The sequence below is a fragment of the Erythrolamprus reginae genome, chromosome 8 (genome assembly GCF_031021105.1).
Source record: "Erythrolamprus reginae isolate rEryReg1 chromosome 8, rEryReg1.hap1, whole genome shotgun sequence".
In the NCBI taxonomy this organism is placed as follows: domain Eukaryota; kingdom Metazoa; phylum Chordata; class Lepidosauria; order Squamata; family Dipsadidae; genus Erythrolamprus; species Erythrolamprus reginae.
In genome coordinates, this window is record NC_091957.1 from 7326044 (window position 1) to 7341447 (window position 15404).

Sequence of the window (15404 nt, forward strand, 5' to 3'; positions counted from 1 at the left end):
ATATCATAATGTGGGACATAGCTCACTTAACATCTGTCTCGCTTAGCGATGTTTGGCTCACTTGTGACCAAGTCAAGGAGAAGGAAGGAAGTAAGGAAGGAAGGGGAGAGAGGAAGAATGGAGAGATGATGGAAGGGAGAGAAAGAAAGAAAGAAAAGAAATAAATAAATAAATAAAAGGGAAGGAAGGACAGAGAGGAAGGAAGAGAAAATAAAAGAAAGGAAGAAAAAGAAAGAAGGAAGAAAAGGAAGAAAGAACAGAAGAAAGAACAGAAGGAAGGAAGGAAAGGAGAGAGTGGAGCAAAGGAATAGAAAGAAAGGAAAAGAAAAAAGGAATGAAGGAAAGACAGAGGAAGAGAAAGGAAGAAAAAGAAAGAAATAAAAAAGGAAGAAAAAGAGAAAGGAAGGAAAGGAAGAGAGAAAAAAAGAAAGGAAGGAAAGAAAGAAGGGACAGTGGAGGGAAGGAAAAGAAAGAAAAAGAAAGAGAAGGGAAAAAAGAAAAAAGAATGAAAGAAAAATAAGAATGAGAGAAAGAGAAAGAAAGAAAGAAAGAAAAGTGGAAGGAAGGAAGGAAGGAAGGAAGGAAGGAAGGAAGGAAGGAAGGAAAGGTGTGTCACTCCAGGGCTCCTTAGTGAATTTACCGCAAGAGACTGATACAGCTAACCATCAAAACTACCGCATTTTATCAATGCTTTGTCTTCCCCACCCTCTCTTTTATCTAACTGCCACCATCTCTGATTGGAAAAAAAAATACAAACCGAGTCAAGCATTTGCATTTTTATTCCACAAATTATATTTTCTTTTCGATATAATTTCAAGATTTGGTCATTTCAAAGGGTTGGCTCTACCGGTACCCCAGACACGGGATAATCCAACAAGTTCACCTCCGCTCTGAGGGGAGTTGATGAACCTGCCTTCATGAATTGTCTGCGGTAGCCGAGTAAGAAAGACGGAAGCCTCTTGCGTCTTCTCAAAATCGGTAGATGAGGACCGGACATCGTTCCAGAGGATCTGCAAACGGTGTGAGCGGTCCTTTATCTGCGTCATGACCTCTTAGGCTGCGCCACGATGGAACTGGCACATGTCGGGGTCTGGGCCGCACGAGATCTTTGTCATCCGCCTGCAGGGTTACCTGGACAGGTCAAGAAAGAAAATTGATTTACTGTATTACTTATTTTTACAAACATAGAAGATTGACGGCAGGAAAAGACCTCATGGTCCATCTAGTCTGTCCTTATACTATTTCCTGTATTTTATCTTAGGACGGATATACAGTGGAACCTCTACTTACGAACTTCATTCGTTCCGTGACCAGGTTCTTAAGTAGAAAAGTTTGCAAGAAGAATCGATTTTTCCCATAGGAATCAATGTAAAAGCAAATAATGTGTGTGATTGGGGAAACCACAGGGAGGGTGGAGGCCCCGTTTCCTCCCAGGAGATTCCTAGAGAGGCCCCACGGAGGCTTCTCCCCACCTTTTCCAGCCCTGTTTCCTCCCAGGAGATTCCTAGAGAGGCCCCATGGCGGCTTCTCCCTGCCTTTTCTGGCCCTGTTTCCCCCCAGGAGATTCCTAGAGAGGCCCCATGGAGGCTTCTCCCCGCCTTTTCCGGCCCTGTTTCTTCCCAGGAGATTCCTAGAGAGGCCCCATGGAGGCTTCTTCCTGCCTTTTCTGGTTACTGTTTCGAAGGCTCGGGTTTGTAAGTGGAAAATGGTTCTTAAGAAGAGGCAAAAAAATCTTGAACACCCGGTTCTTATCTAGAAAAGTTCGTAAGTAGAGGCGTTCTTAGGTAGAGGCAAGTTTAAATTCATTTACTGTGGATTTACCAAGCACATCTTCTGAAAGTTTGTTCCAAGCATCTATGACTCTTTCGGTCAAATAATATATCCTCACGTGGCTTCTGATCTTTCCCCCAACTCACCTCAGATTGTGCCCCCTTGTCCTTGTGTTCACTTTCCTATTAAAAACACTCCCTCCCAAATTTTATTTAACCCTTTGACATATTTAAATGTTTCGGTCATGTCCCCCCTTCCCCTTCTGTCCTCCAGACTATACAGATGGAGTTCATTGAGTTCATTTATTTTATTTACTGTGATTTATTAGCCACCCAACTCCTTCTGGACTCGTACGACAGTTTAAAACAATATAAAACAATTTAAAACCCTTAAAAATAAATCATTTGTATTCTCTTAGCCAGGCTTAGATTGTATGGCTCATCCAGTGAAGGGCTTTGGGTGTGGCTTATTGTGTGGGTGTGGTTTGATGGTCATGTGACCGGTTAGGAGTGGCTTGCCGGTCATGTGACCAGGCGGGAGTGGCTTGATAATCATATGACTGGGGTGTGTGGCTTAAAGGTCATGTGACTGGGTGGGAGTGGCTTACCGACCAAGAGAAGTGTTCAAATAGGTGATTGGTGATTTTTCAGTCAATTCAGGCACATTATTTGAATAGGTACAAAAAGGACCAATGACAGACAGCGTTATTGAGGAGCACAGGAACACTTTAATGTTCTAATGACAAACCTTTTTTCCCTCAGGTGGCAAAAGAGTGTGGGAGTGCGATATCGCACATGCACAAATGCCCATAATCGTAATTCAATGCCTGAGGAGGGTGAAAACAACTTCCCTTGCTCCCTGGAGGCCCTCTGGATTTTTTAAAATGCCATTATTGAGTTTTTTTCCCTTCTGTGCACTAATGTGGAGTGTGTCATTTGTTTTTTTCCTTTCTTCCTCATCAGGTGCTACGCTTATGCATTGGTTTATTTTCAATTTTGAAAATGTGACTTCGGAGAGCGATAGCGGCTAACCGGCTGGTTAAACATCCTCTTTTTCTTTTAGATTCCGAGAAAATATCAGAGTGAGAAACAAGAATTTTCCTCATTCTTTTTTTAAATTATGCTCCACTACCGTAGCCTTTGTTATAAACTTTTTCCTTTCTTGACCGCTCAGGAAGAATGGAAAGAGAGAGGGAGGGAGGGAAGAAGGAGGAGGAGGAGGAGAGGAAAGAGAAGTAAGGATAATAAATTTGCTAATATGCTATGACAATGTGGTAACTGAAAACAGAACTATTATTTCTCAAGAGAAGGAAAGAAGAAATACATCTCCATAGAGACCTGCATCATGTTTCATTACAGTATTTCTCAATAATATTCTATAAATGATTCAGTATTGTTCCCTCCCCTCCCCTCTCTTCTTCTTCTTCTTCTTCCTCCTCCTCCTCATTATTATTATTATTATTATTATTATTATTATTATTATTATTATTATTATATTTGTATGCCGCCCCTCTCTGCAGACTTGGGGCGGCTCACAACAATTATACGAACAATATATCACAAATCTAATATTAAAAAATCTCTAAAAACCCCTTATTTAAAAAACAGACAGATTTCAGAAGTGTTATCCCCTTAGTGTTTCAGGGAGTATAGTGGTAAAGGGAAAAAAAGAAAGAAGGAAGGAAGAGTAAAGTAGAGTGGAGTGGAATGGAATGGAATGGAATGGGAATGGGAATGGGAATAGAATGGAATGGAATGGAATGGAATAAGGGATAGAATGGAATAGAATAGAATGGAATGGAATAAGGGATAGAATGGAATGGAATGGAATTTTGTTGGCCAAGTGTGATTGAACACACAAGGAATTTGTCTTGGGAAGTAAAGAAGGGAGGGAGAGAGGGAGAGGGAGGGAGGGAGGGAAGGTGAGAGCGAGGAAAGAAAGGAGATCGGATGAGAAAGGGAAGGAAGGAAGGTAGCAGGGAGGAAGGAAAGATGGGATGAAAAGTGTGGGGGATGGAAGTAAGGAGCAATGGGAAGGAAAGGAAGGGAGAGAGGGGGGATGGAAGGAGGGAACGAGGGAAGGAAGGTGATGGGATGAGAAAAGGAGGGGGGAGGGAAGGAAGGAGGGAAGAAGGGAGGGAAGGAGAAAGGGGGAAGGAAGGAGGGAAGCATGGAGGAAGGGAGGAAGGAAAGATGGGATGAGAAAGGGAGGGGGTAGGAGGAAGAAGGGAAGAAGCAAGGAAAGAAGGAAGGAAGGAGGGAGAGGGGGAAGGAAGGAAAGGTGGCTTTTATTATGAAATCGGAGGACTCATTTGGCCCAGCCATAACTGCCTATCATTTTATTCCCATCCCTAGCGGAGATTCCCCACCTTCTCTTACCTTTTTCTTCAGGAGAAGATTCTAATCTCTCGGTCCCATCCTTACAGCAGAAGCAACAGCAGTCTCCGATTTTTTCTGCCACCTGCCTGAAGGCTAGAAGAGAGAAGGAGAGAGGGAGAGAGGAAAAGTAAGTAAGGAGAAATACATAGCAATGCTCAGGTTCACCTCCACCTGAACAAATCCAGATGTAAAGAGGTTGTTGGTCCGGTCTCTCACATCTAGAACTTTCAGCTGATGGTAGAATAATGAAATACAGTATGTGAATTCTCTAACTACATTTATATCTCTGGGTGGGAGCGAGGGGTAGCAGATGGCTAACTGCATTGCTTGGAGTGATGGGTGTGGAAGTGGAGGGGAAGTTTTGGGCTAAAGGGTTGGGTTTTTGGGGGGTGGGGGTGGCAAGAGGGACAGCCTATACACTTGCCAATATAGTTTCCCCCCCCCCTCATTACTAGTCTTTGGTGCTGTTTTTCAGCTAAAGCTTTGCTTAAAAATAACAACAAAGCAAAATAACCTTGGTTAGAAAACTCTGCAAGTAGGGAGAATCTAAGAATCTAAGAATCTAGGTCAGCTGAAGGTGGTTGAAATGTCCTTCTAACAGCTCATTCTTGTTGCAAAACGTTGGCTCTAAAGTTACTTTTTTTTCTAATTGACTTCAAGCTTTGGAGTTGTTTAGGGAGGACAGGAAAGAAAAAAGTTTGTGGTTTACCCATAATAATGGCTTCCTCTTTGTTGTGGGAACTAAGCTGTCTTCTTAACACCAGAACAGAGTTTAATTTCATGGGCCATGACATGGAACACACATTTACCGAAATGTGGAAATTAGAGCTTAGTTAGATGGTGTGAATGGGAGTCTTTTTGAGCCCCTTCCCTAAGGGACAGATATTCATAGATGGCCTTGAGTCAGGACTTGCAATTAATCACACCTCCACTGTTTTTAGTTGCCGCCTGCTCCAGATAAAGGTTTCGCGGGAATCCCCTACCCTATTCCCAAACTATTTTGGGAATTTAAAAAAAATAATAATTCTTTTTTTAATAAAATGCCCTGAGTCTGCGGAGAAGGGCAGCATAGAACTCCAACTAACTAATAATTCAAAATGTTGGTTATGACCTATAAAGCCCTACATGGCATAGGATCAGATTACTTATGGGACCACCTCCTGCCGCATGAATCCCAGCAACCGGTCATGTCCCACAGAGTCGGCCTTCTCCAGGCCATGTCAACTAGACAATGTCACTTGGCGGGACCTAGGGGAAGGGCCTTCTTTGTGGTGGTCCCGGTCCTCTGGAATCAGTCCCTACCCTCCTCTCCTTCTGCAAGAGTCTTAAGACTCACTTACATTGCCAGGCTTATTAGATTCTTCCTCCTCGACGAATGTATAGTGTATTTGTTGATTGAATGGTTATAGAAACATAGAAGACTGACGGCAGAAAAAGACCTCATGGTCCATCTAGTCTGCCCTTATACTATTTTCTGTATTTTATCTTAGGATGGATATATGTTTATCCCAGGCATGTTTAAATTCAGTTACTGTGGATTTATCTACCACGTCTGCTGGAAGTTTGTTCCAAGGATCTACTACTCTTTCAGTAAAATAATATTTTCTCATGTTGCTTTTGATCTTTCCCCCAACTAATTTCAGATTCCCCTTGTTCTTGTGTTCACTTTCCTATTGAAAACACTTCCCTCCTGGACCTTATGTATGTATTTTAATTGGTTCTTTCGTTTTTTTTAGTTGTAACTGAATTTTAATTACGTATTTGGATTTCGATATACATTGTCTTTTTATATGTTGTAAGTCGCCTGAGTCCTCGGAGAGGGGCGGCATATAAATCCAATAAACTTAAACCTAAACCTAAGCCTAAACCTAAACCTAAGCCTAAACTTAACTAACTAACTAATTGATCATGTTGAAAAAAAAATCTTTTGATCAAATACAGGTAAGTCCTCGCCTTAGGACCGCGACAGAGTCCCAAAGCTACTTTACCAAGTGAGACGTCATTAAGCGAGTCTTGCCTCATTTTGTGACCTTTCCCCACCCACGGTTCTTAAGCGAATCGCTGCGGATGTGAAGTTAGCCTGTTGTTTGTTGAATCCAGCTTCCCCATAGACTTTGGTCGCAAAACAGGAACGTAATGTCTGGGAGGGACATTGCAACCGTCATAAATACAAGTCATTCCCCCTCCCAAGCATTTGAATTTTGATCACGTGACCCTGGAGAGCACCGCGAGGTCGTAAATGTGAAAAAAAAGGTCATCAGTCACTTTTTTTCCCAGTGCCGTTGTAACTTTGAGTGGTCGCTAAATGAACTTGCGCGGGGACTTCCTGTGTTTTGATCTGTGTTTGCTGATTTGCTGTATTTGCTGAACTCGTGATAGAAAGCTAACACCGGTGAACAATCTTGCAAATCAACCTTTCTATCTTGATTTGGCCCAGGGTGTCTAGAGTTGGTCACAATTAATCTCAAAAGGATTTCCTGGTTGCCGGCTACCTGGGCAAGGGTTGGGTTAAAGATTTAAAACCAGCGTTGAGTTTAGATCCTGAGTTGAATTTGGTGCTCTCTCCAAGCTTGGTTGTTTTCCTGCAGGCATCTATGGAGATTTTAATCCTGGCCCTCCCTCCTTCCTTCCTTCCTTCCTTCCTTCCCTTCCCTTCCCTTCCCTTCCTTTCCTCCCTCCCACCCTCCCTTTCTCAACTCCTTCCTCCCTTCTTTGTTTCTTTCTTTCCTTCCCTCCCTCCCTCCTTTTCTAATACAATCTCCTTCCTTCCCTCCCGCTCTTCCACCCTTCCTCCTTCCCTCCTTCCCTCCCTCCCCACCTTTCTCATCCCATCTTTTTCCTTCCTTCCCTCCCTCTTTCCTTCCCTTTCTCCTCCCATCTCCTTCCTTCCCTCCCTCTCTCCCTTTCTCAACTCATCTCCTTCCTTCCTTCCATCCCTCCTTCCTTCCTTCCCTCCATCCCTTTCTCAATCATCTCCTTCCTTCCATCCCTCTCTCCCTCATCCCTTCCTTCCTTCCATCCCTTTCTAATACAATCTCCTTCCTTCCCTCCTGCTCTTCCACCCTTCCTCCTTCCCTCCCTCCCCCCCCACCTTTCTCTTCCCATCTTTTTCCTTCCTTCCTTCCCTCCCTCTTTCCTTCCCTTTCTCAACTCATCTCCTTCCTTCCATCCCTCCTTCCTTCCATCCATCCATCCCTCTCTCCCTCATCCCTTTCTTCCCTCCCTCCCTCTCTTTCTAATACAATCTCCTTCCTTCCATCCCTCCTTCCTTCCCTCCTTCCTTCCTTCCCTCCATTCCTTTCTCAACCATCTCCTTCCTTCCTTCCCTCCATCCCTTTCTCATCTGATCTCCTTCCTTTCCTCCCTCCCACCCTCCCTTTCTCAACTCCTTCCTCCCTTCTTTGTTTCTTTCTTTCCTTCCCTCCCTCCCTCCTTTTCTAATACAATCTCCTTCCTTCCCTCCCGCTCTTCCACCCTTCCTCCTTCCCTCCTTCCCTCCCTCCCCACCTTTCTCATCCCATCTTTTTCCTTCCTTCCCTCCCTCTTTCCTTCCCTTTCTCCTCCCATCTCCTTCCTTCCCTCCCTCTCTCCCTTTCTCAACTCATCTCCTTCCTTCCTTCCATCCCTCCTTCCTTCCTTCCCTCCATCCCTTTCTCAATCATCTCCTTCCTTCCATCCCTCTCTCCCTCATCCCTTCCTTCCTTCCATCCCTTTCTAATACAATCTCCTTCCTTCCCTCCTGCTCTTCCACCCTTCCTCCTTCCCTCCCTCCCCACCTTTCTCTTCCCATCTTTTTCCTTCCTTCCTTCCCTCCCTCTTTCCTTCCCTTTCTCCTCCCATCTCCTTCCTTCCCTCCCTCTCTCCCTTTCTCAACTCATCTCCTTCCTTCCATCCCTCCTTCCTTCCATCCATCCATCCCTCTCTCCCTCACCCCTTTCTTCCCTCCCTCCCTCTCTTTCTAATACAATCTCCTTCCTTCCATCCCTCCTTCCTTCCCTCCTTCCTTCCTTCCTTCCCTCGATTCCTTTCTCAACCACCTCCTTCCTTCCTTCCCTCCATCCCTTTCTAATACAATCTCCTTCCTTCCCTACTTCCTAGTAGCAGCGCAGCCCCTGATACTACGCAGAAGCGTGGCAAAACCAGCTCCGGATAAGACAGTTTAGCGTTGCCAACCCATCTGTGAGTTATGTGTGTAAATAGAGGGATGGGGTGGGATGGAGGGACAGCATAGTCCTAGGCTTGGTACAACCCATCAACTCTCACCTGCTACTCTCTAAAGAAAATTGAATTAAAGCATTTTTAAAAAATCCAATCCTGTCCAGCAAAAGGATTTAATCGCCAACCTAAGTTTTAGGACAATTAAAACTTTTCTCCGTAGAACGGAAACTTAGCTTTAGGCAGATCTTGACTTACCACGGGCAATAACTCAGGCCATGTTTCTTTAGGGGTGGAGGATTGGGCTTCCCCAGACTTCCAGCTTCTTTCTCCTCCTCTGGCTGCGTCCCCTTCTCTCCTTCTCTCTTCTCCTCTTCGCAGCCTCTTCTACCTTTGCGCCCAAGGATCAAATTCTGCTGATTTCTTTTTGCAAACAAAGAAAAGCAGCTGTGCCAACTTCCCTTCTGGGGCGTTGCCCAGAAACTCACGTGGATGTCACAGTGGCCACCGGTTTTGTGACTCAGGGCAATTGTGGTGTTGATTTGACAATAAAGTAGAGGAAACAGATCAGATTTCTCTTAGACTCAAGTAGGTGGGGAAAGTTCAGGGCTCCCCAAGCCGCTTGTTTTGTTTCCGCATCTCTCCAGGGGTTAAATGTTCCTGCTGCCGTCTTCTTCGACAATAACAACCCACCAACATTTCAACCTGCTGGAAGCTGTCAAGTTGAGTTGGAGATTTTTGTAGCAATAAAATTAAGACTTATCTACCGCTTCGTAGTGCATTTACAGCCCTCTCTAAGCGGTTTACAGAATGCAGCTCATCTGTCTGGAACCCACACCGCATTTCGGACATAAACACTCTAGAAAATGTCCAGAGATACAGTAGTTCAGTGATTTTCAACCTTTTTTGAGCTGCGGCACATTTTTTACATTTACAAAACCATGGGGCACATTGAGGGGGGGGGGCCTCAAAAAATATTGGACAAAAAAATTCTCTCTCTTCCTCCCTTTCACTCTATTTCTCTCTCCCTCTTTCTCTCCCTTCCTCTTTTTTCTCTCTCTCCATCCCTCTTTCTTTCTCCCTTCTTTCCTCTTTTTTGCTCTCTTTCTCTCTCCCTCCCTACCTCCCTCTATGTCTTTCTCTCTCCCACCTTCTCTCCCTCCCTCTCTCTCTCTTGCTTTCTTTCTCTCTCTCTCTTGCTCTCTCTTGCTTTTTTTCTCTCTTGTTCTCTTTCTCTCTCTCTTTCTCTCTTTCTTTCTCTCTCTTGCTTGCTTTCTCTCTCTTGCTTGCTTTCTCTCTCTTGCTTGTTTTCTCTCTCTTGCTTGCTTTCTCTCTCTTGCTTGCTTTCTCTCTTGTTCTCTTTCTCTCTTGCTTGCTTTCTCTTTCTTTCTCTCTCTCTCTCTTGTTTTCTTTCTCTGAGCTTCACGGCACACCTGACCATGTCTCGCGGCACACTAGTGTGCCACGGCACACTGGTTGAAAAACACTGCAGTAGTTTACTAGAAGAATATCAACCAACAAATGCTCTACCCTCCACATTGGCAAAAAGAATCCTAACCGCACATCCGAACTGAATAAACAACCTCTCACGGCTGACCCACATTCTGTAAAAGACCTTGGAATACAGTAATACCTCATGATACGAACTTAATTGGTGCAAGGAGGAGGTTTGTAAGACGAAAGGTTCGTAAGACGAAACATTGTTTCCCATAGGAAACAATGTAAAGTCAATTAATCCGTGCAAACAAAAAACCCCCCGCAAAAAAAAGGCTTTCGGCGACTGCTGGGAAGCCGCGCGGCTGTTTTAAAAGGTGACGGCTGGCCTGGGGGGCTTCCCAGCACCCCCCTGAACCCGGGTTCGGGGTTCGGGGGGTGCTGGCAAGCCCCCCAGGCCGGCTGTGACCTTTTAAAACACCCGCGCCGCTTCCCAGCTGTCTTCTGAAGCCGAACGCGGAAGTTCGGCTTTAGCGTTCGGCTTCGGGAGACAGCTGCGAAGCGGCGCAGGTGTTTTAAAAGGTCGCAGCCGGCCTGGGGGGCTTCCCAGCAACCTCCCGAACCGAACCCGGGGTTCAGCAAAATTTTGCCTCTTCTTACGAACTTTGTTCGAGTTACGAACTGGCGTTCGGGAGGCTTCTGGGAAGCCCCGCCGCCCAGCTGTCACCTTTTAAAACAGCCGCGCGGCTTTCCAGCAGTCTCCGAATGCCGGTTCGTAACTCGAAAAAAGTTCGTAAGAAGAGGCAAAATTTTTCTGAACCCCGGGTTCGTATCACGAGTTGTTCGTAAGACGAGGGGTTCGTATCTTGAGGTACCACTGTACTAATATTGAATGACCTAAGTGCTAAAGCCCACTGCAACAATATCGCCAAAAAAGCCTCTAGAGTTGTTAACCTGATCCTACGCAGCTTCTGCTCAGGCAATCTCACTCTACTCACAAGAGCCTACAAAACTTTTGCCAGACCCATCTTAGACTACTGCTCATCTGTCTGGAACCCATATCACATCTCAGACATCAACACCCTTGAAAATGTCCAAAGATATTTCACCAGAAGAGCCCTTTACTCCTCCACTCGAAACAGAATATCCTACGAAAATAGACTTACAATCCTAGGCCTAGAAAGCCTAGAACTACGGCGTCTAAAACATGATTTGAGTATTGCCCAGAAGATCATATGCTGCAATGTCCTACCAGTCAATGACTACTTCAGCTTCAACCGCAACAACACAAGAGCACGCAACAAATTCAAACTCAATACAAAGTGCGCCAAACTTGACTGTAAAAAATATGATTTCAACAATCGAGTTATCGAAGCATGGAACTCATTACCGGACTCAATTGTGTCAACCCCTAACCCACAACACTTCTCCCTTAGACTCTCCATGATTGACCTCTCCAGGTTCCTAAGAGGCCAGTAAGGGGCGTACATAAGTGCACTGGTGTGCCTTTCGTCCCCTGTCCAATTGTCTTTCCTTTCTTTCACCTATCTTATAAGAGCCCTCCACTCCTCCACTCGCAACAGAATTCCTTACGCTACTAGACTTACAATCCTAGGTTTAGAAAGCTTAGAACTACGTCACCTTAAACACAACCTAAGCATAGCCCATAAAATCATCTAGGATGTCTTTCCTGTCAACGACTACTTCAGCTTCAACCACAACAACACTCGAGTACATAACCAATACAAACGTAAAGCAAACCGCACCAAACTCGACTGCAGGAAATATGACTTTAGTAACCGAGTAGTTGATGCATGGAACTCACTCCCCGACTGTGTAGTATCATCACCTAACCCCCAAAACTTTACTCTTAGACTATCCACTGTTGACCTCTCCCAATTCCTAAGAGGTCAGTAAGGGGCGTGCATAAGTGCACCAGCGTGCCTTCCGTCCCCTGTCCTAAGGTTTCTCTCTCACTAGTATCATGTATATAAATATTGTTATATTTTTTCATACCACCAATACATACTTGACAAACAAACCAACCAACCAGCATATTCCTTTCATCCTTTTCCTCCCACTTAGGACTGCATGACTGTAACTTGTTGCTTGCATCCTAAGATTTTTATTAATATTTATTCTTTCTTCATTGCTTATTTGACGCCTATGACAATCATTAAGTGTTGTACCACATGATTCTTGACAAATGTATCTTTTTCTTTTATGTACGCTGAGAGCATCTGCACCAAGACAAATTCCTTGTGTGTCCAATCACACTTGGCCAATAAAGTCTATTCTATTCTATTCTATTCTATTCTACTCTACTCTACTCTACTCTACTCTACTCTACTCTACTCTATTCTAGGCAGAACACAATAAAGTAGTTTAGCTCAAAGTCCATGCTCTGGGTTGTTTGCGCCCGACAATAATATTTCATTTTATTTTTATTTTCCCAATCTGAAGGTGATAGGGAGTGTTTCAGGAACAGGGAAGGGCTGGGTGGCATTTTGTCTGGACACAGCATTTGCAAACAAATCCACTGGGTTGTATGTTCCCACAAAAGAATGAGGAATGTCTGTGGTGCAAACCACATACAATCTAGTATATCCCTGAGTTCCCACTTTCTACTAATGATGGCTTGCTCCTTTTCCAACCTCTCAAAGACTCTTTGCTTTTTTCCTGGGCTGTCATGGAAAGTAGTAGAAATCTCTGCCCCCCCCCACTTTCTTTCTCTTTCTGTCTCTCTCCCCTCCTCTCTTTTTTCTTTTTCTCCATCCTATCTCCTTCCCTCTTTCCCATTCTCTTTCTCTTTCCCTCTCACCCACTCTCTTTCTCTTCCCCCTCCCTCTATCCCTTCCCTTCTCTCTTTCTCCCTCTCTCCCCCCCTCTCTCTATTTTGCTCTCTTTCTCTTCCCCCTCCTTCTAACCCCCCCTCTCATCTCTCTCTTTCTCTTTTTTCTCCATCCTCTCTCCTTCCCTCTGTCCCATTCTCTTTCTTTTTCTCTCTTTCTCGCCTTCCCTCTGTCTTTCTATTCCCCCTCTTTCTCCCTCCCTCTCCCCCCTCTCCCTCCCTCTCTTTCTCTCCCCCCCTCCCTCTCGCTCTTTCTCTCTCATCCCTCTCTCTCTTTCCTTCTCTCTCCCCCCTTCTTTCTCTTTCTGTCTCCCCCTCTCTTTCCCTTTTTTCTTTCTCTGTCTCTCTCCTTTCCTCTTTCCCATTCTATTTTATTTTATTTATTGATTTTGTCCAATACACAATGAGGGTTTTAGTGAGTGTACACACAATAAAATAAATAATGAAGGTTATAGAGGATTTACTCATAGTAAAATATATCTAAGCAAGAATAGAAGAGAAGATATAGGAATAGAACATGTCAATGAAAGAATAGAAGAAGAGATATAGGAATAGAAGAAAGGTATAGGAGATATAGGAGAGCAATAGGATAGGGGACAGAAGGCACTCTAGTGCACTAGTACTCGCCCCTTACTGACCTCTTAGGAATCTGGACAAGTCAACCATAGATAATCCAAGAGTAAAGTGTTGGGGTTTGGGGATGACACTATGGAGTCTGGTAATGAGTTCCACGCTTCAACAACTTGGTTACTGAAGTCATATTTTTTACAGTCAAGTTTGGAGCGGTTAATATTAAGTTTAAATCTGTTGTGTGCTCTTGTGTTGTTGTGTTGTGTTGTTGTGGTTATCTCTTTCCCTCTCCCCACTTCTATCCCTCCCCCTCTTTTTCTCTCCCCCTCCCTCTCCCCCTCCCTCCCTACCTTTCTCTCTCACCCCCCTGTCAATTTTATCCAAATCAGAACTCATCTTCTGCCAAATTGCTGCTATTGAATTTGCTTCTGCAGAGCACTGTCTCCAGAGAAGTTTGTTTATGACAGGCAGCGCTTGCCGCACTCATGGGGAAACTTGGCATCAAAGAGACATCACACAGATTTGCACAAACATGCCTTGAGATTGTGTTCCCTACCCGGAAAGCACGTCAATGAGGTTGTGTTTCAACAGTCAAGAATATAACGGGGAAAAATAAGGACAGAAAAAGGGCCTTAGGAGTTATCCAAAATTGTCTTTTGTAAAACTCACCACAACCTTGTGTTGCTGAGGCCTGCATATTTCTTGATTCAGAATTTATTTATTTATTTGTCAAACATGTACAGGAAAGTACAGTGATACCTTGTCTTACAAACTTAATTGGTTCCGGGACGAGGTTCTTAAGGTGAAAAGTTTGTAAGACGAAACAATGTTTCCCATAGGAATCAATGGAAAAGCGATTAATGCGTGCAAGCCCAAAATTCACCCCTTTTGCCAGCTGAAGCGCCTGTTTTTGTGCTGTTAGGATTCCCCTGAGGCTCCCCTCCATGGGAAACCCCACCTCCGGACTTCTGTGTTTTTGCGATGCTGCAAGGGAATCCCAGGAGGGGAATCCCAGCATCGCAAAAATGAGCACTTCGCTGGCAACGGAAGTCCGGAGGTGGGGTTTCCCAGCAAAGGGAGCATCAGTGAAATCGCAGCATTGCAAAAACACGGAAGTCCTCGAAACCCCCACCTCCGGACCTCTGTGTTTTTGCGATGCTGCGATTTCACTGAGGCTCCCCTCTCTGGGAAACCCCACCTCCGGACTTCCGTTGCCAGCGAAGCGCCCGTTTTTGCCCTGCTGGGATCCCCCTCCTGTGATTCCCCTGCAGCATCACAAAAACACGGAAGTCCAGAGATGGGTTTTCCCATGGAGGGGAGCCTCAGGGGAATCCCAGCAGCGCAAAAACGGGTGCTTCGCTGGCAACGGAAGTCCGGAAGTGGGGCATCCCAGTGGCGGCGGTGGGTTTGTAAGGTGAAAATAGTTTGTAAGAAGAGGCAAAAAAATCTTAAACCCCAGGTCTGTATCTCGAAAAGTTTGTATGATGAGGCGTTTGTAAGACAAGGTATCACTGTAGTTTGTATAAACATAAGATAAGTAAAAAATAATTGATTGCTGAATTTTTATAAAAATAAATTCCAGATGAGATGTTCAGGCACAGCGAACAGAAAGGTTTATTCTCTTTGTGTATTCAAAATGTTTTTGGCCAAAAGCATTGGTGACCTCTTCATGGGAATGACACCCTACAAAAGCGAGATGCTGGTTATTATACCCTGATTACAAAGAAACCTCCCATTCCTTGCCAACTATTCTGACGAGGTGGGTAACAGCTACAAACACATTCCTTTTATAGTGATACATTATCATCTATGCTATAAATTTTACTTAGTTTAAAGAAACAAGAATTATCTTCAAAAGGAGACAGTGTTTAAACATGGTTTAGCTAATGATAAATATTGATTCATTTCCCATGGCTACAACATGTTGTCACATTCTCACAAAACAACATCTCAGCACATCGGCTTGAATTCCATCCCAATATTATTATTTTTATTTATTATTAGAGTTGAAAGGGACCTTACAGGTCATCAAGTCCAACCCCCTGCTTGAGCAGGAAATCCTACAGCACCCCAGCCGTAGGACATTAAACCATGAAGGAAAAGTAGTTCAAAAAGGAAGCCTCTTGGCTGACACTAGATGGGGATGTTACTCAGAAATATTTTATCCTTCCTGCCTATACAAGGTGTTGTGGTTAGCTCTGGCCCAGCTCCTGCCCCAAGGACTGTGGATGTGGGGGAGACATCCA

The 15404-nt window shown here is 44.5% G+C and overlaps 1 long non-coding RNA gene across 1 annotated transcript; it reads right to left on the minus strand.

The window, feature by feature from the left end:
- Positions 1-761: 761 nt before the first annotated feature.
- On the minus strand, positions 762-8769 carry LOC139170712 (uncharacterized). Its single transcript, XR_011559659.1, has 3 exons — positions 8562-8769; positions 4149-4241; positions 762-1131 (listed from the first exon to the last, which is right to left on the minus strand). It is a non-coding gene; the product is annotated as an uncharacterized lncRNA (long non-coding RNA).
- Positions 8770-15404: the final 6635 nt, after the last annotated feature.